The sequence below is a fragment of the Mus musculus genome, chromosome X, assembly GCF_000001635.26.
Source record: "Mus musculus strain C57BL/6J chromosome X, GRCm38.p6 C57BL/6J".
NCBI lineage: Eukaryota > Metazoa > Chordata > Mammalia > Rodentia > Muridae > Mus > Mus musculus.
Genome location: NC_000086.7, coordinates 121,365,564 through 121,369,334, shown reverse-complemented (window position 1 = coordinate 121,369,334; position 3,771 = coordinate 121,365,564).

Here is a 3,771-nt window from a genome sequence, read left to right as displayed (position 1 = left end):
ACTCAATTCTTCAACGAATTGGAAGGAGCAATTTGCAAATTCGTCTGGAATAACAAAAAACCTAGGATAGCAAAATGTCTTCTCAAGGATAAAACAACTTCTGGTGGAATCACCATGCCAGACCTAAAGCTTTACTACAGAGCAATTGTGATAAAAACTGCATGGTACTGGTATAGAGACAGAAAAGTAGACCAATGGAATAGAATTGAAGACCCAGAAATGAACCCAAACACCTATGGTCACTTGATCTTCGACAAGGGAGCTAAAATCATCCAGTGGAAGAAAGACAGCATTTTCAACAATTGGTGCTGGCACAACTGGTTGTTATCATGTAGAAGAATGCGAATCGATCCATACTTATCTCCTTGCACTAAGGTCAAATCTAAGTGGATCAAGGAACTTCACATAAAACCAGAGACACTGAAACTTATAGAGGAGAAAGTGGGGAAAAGCCTTGAAGATATGGGCACAGGGGAAAAATTCCTGAACAGAACTGCAATGGCTTGTGCTGTAAGATCAAGAATTGACAAATGGGACCTAATGAAACTCCAAAGTTTCTGCAAGGCAAAAGACACCGTCAATAAGACAAAAAGACCACCAACAGACTGGGAAAGGATCTTTACCTATCCTAAATCAGATAGGGGACTAATATCCAACATATATAAAGAACTCAAGAAGGTGGACTTCAGAAAATCAAATAACCCCATTAAAAATGGGGCTCAGAACTGAACAAAGAATTCTCACCTGAGGAATACCGAATGGCAGAGAAGCACCTGAAAAAATGTTCAACATCCTTAATCATCAGGGAAATGCAAATCAAAACAACCCTGAGATTCCACCTCACACCAGTGAGAATGGCTAAGATCAAAAATTCAGGTGACAGCAGATGCTGGCGAGGATGTGGAGAAAGAGGAACACTCCTCCATTGTTGGTGGGATTGCAGGCTTGTACAACCACTCTGGAAATCAGTCTGGCGGTTCCTCAGAAAATTGGACATAGTACTACCGGAGGATCCAGCAATACCTCTCCTGGGCATATATCCAGAAGAAGCCCCAACTGGTAAGAAGGACACATGCTCCACTATGTTCATAGCAGCCTTATTTATAATAGCCAGAAACTGGAAAGAACCCAGATGCCCCTCAACAGAGGAATGGATACAGAAAATGTGGTACATCTACACAATGGAGTACTACTCAGCTATTAAAAAGAATGAATTTATGAAATTCCTAGCCAAATGGATGGACCTGGAGGGCATCATCCTGAGTGAGGTAACACAATCACAAAGGAACTCACACAATATGTACTCACTGATAAGTGGATACTAGCCCAAAACCTAGGATACCCACGATATAAGATACAATTTCCTAAACACATGAAACTCAAGAAAAATGAAGACTGAAGTGTGGACACTATGCCCCTCCTTAGAAGTGGGAACAAAACACCCATGGAAGGAGTTACAGAAACAAAGTATGGAGCTGAGATGAAAGGATGGACCATGTAGAGACTGCCATATCCAGGGATCCACCCCATAATCAGCTTCCAAATGCTGACACCATTGCATACACTAGCAAGATTTTACTGAAAGGACCCAGATGTAGCTGTCTCTTGTGAGACTATGCCGGGGCCTAGCAAACACAGAAGTGGATTCTCACAGTCAGCTAATGGATGGATCACAGGGCTCCCAATGGAGGAGCTAGAGAAAGTACCCAAGGAGCTAAAGGGATCTGCAACCCTATAGGTGGAACAACATTATGAACTAACCAGTACCCCTGAGCTCTTGACTCTAGCTGCATATGTATCAAAAGATGGCCTAGTCGGCCATCACTGGAAAGAGAGGCCCATTGGACACGCAGACTTTGTGTGCCCCGGTATAGGGGAACGCCAGGGCCAAAGGGGGGGAGTGGGTGGGTAGGGGAGTGGGGGTGGGTGGGTAAGGGGGACTTTTGGTATAGCATTGGAAATGTAAATGAGCTAAATACCTAATAAAAAATGGAAAAAAAAAAAAAATGGGGCTCAGAACTGAACAAAGAATTCTCACCTGAGGAATACCGAATGGCAGAGAAGCACCTGAAAAAATGTTCAACATCCTTAAGCATCAGGGAAATGCAAATCAAAACAACCCTGAGATTCCACCTCACACCAGTCAGAATGGCTAAGATCAAAAATTCAGGTGACAGCAGATGCTGGCGTGGATGTGGATAAAGAGGAACACTCCTCCATTGTTGGTGGGATTGCAGGCTTGTACAACCACTCTGGAAATCAGTCTGGCGGTTCCTCAGAAAATTGGACATAGTACTACCGGAGGATCCAGCAATACCTCTCCTGGGCATATATCCAGAAGATGCCCCAACTGGTAAGAAGGACACATGCTCCACTATGTTCATAGCAGCCTTATTTATAATAGCCAGAAGCTGGAAAGAACCCAGATGCCCCTCAACAGAGGAATGGATACAGAAAATGTGGTACATCTACACAATGGAGTACTACTCAGCTATTAAAAAGAATGAATTTATGAAATTCCTAGCCAAATGGATGGACCTGGAGGGCATCATCCTGAGTGAGGTAACACATTCACAAAGGAACTCACACAATATATACTCACTGATAAATGGATATTAGCCCCAAACCTAGGATACCCAAGATATAAGATACAATTTGCTAAACACATGAAACTCAAGAAGAATGAAGACTGAAGTGTGGAAACTATGCCCCTCCTTAGAATTGGGAACAAAACACCCATGGAAGGAGTTACAAAGACAAAGTTTGGAGCTGAGATGAAAGGATGGACCATGTAGAGACTGCCATATCCAGGGATCCACCCCATAATCAGCATCCAAACGCTGACACCATTGCATATAGTAGCAAGATTTTATGGAAAGGACCCAGATGTAGCTGTCTCTTGTGAGACTATGCCGGGGCCTAGCAAACACAGAAGTGGATGCTCACAGTCAGCTAATGAATGGATCACAGGGCTCCCAATGGAGGAGCTAGAGAAAGTAGCCAAGGAGCTAAAGGGATCTGCAACCCTATAAGTGGAACAACATTATGAACTAACCAGTAACCCAGAGCTCTTGACTCTAGCTGCATATGTATCAAAAGATGGCCTAGTCGGCCATCACTGGAAAGAGAGGCCCATTGGACTTGCAAACTTTATATGCCCCAGTACAGGGGAACGCCAGGACCAAAAAGGCGGAGTGGGTTGGTAGGGGAGTGGGGGTGGGTGGGTATGGGGGACTTTTGGTATAGCATTGGAAATGTAAATGAGCTAAATACCTTATAAAAATTGGGAAAAAAAGCGGCCGTTGTACAATATGGCCCTTCAGCCCCATTTACTCAAGTGCTACTGGATACAGTCGTGTAGTCACACTTAACCCCCCTAAAATGGAAGTCTCTTTGTAAAGCTACGCTGTCAAGGGGAGATTTTTTGCTTTGGGATTCTGAATGGCGAGATGCCAGTAAGAAAACTGCCACTTTAAATGTTCAGGCTGGTAATTTAGACTTGGATAGCAACATGCTTTTAGGAGAGGGTCCATATGAGGGACAGACAAATCAGATTGATTTTCCCGTTACAGTGTACACGCAGATTGTGGCGGCAAGTTAAAGGAGATAGTTGTGGAAGATTAGCTAGCATTAAGCAGAGTTCTGATGAGCCTTACCAAAACTTTGTGGACAGGCTTTGGATTTCAGCTAGTAGAATCCTTAGAAAGTTGGACATGGGAAGTCCTTTCGTTATGCAATTGGCTTATGAGAATGCAAACACAATGTGCCGAG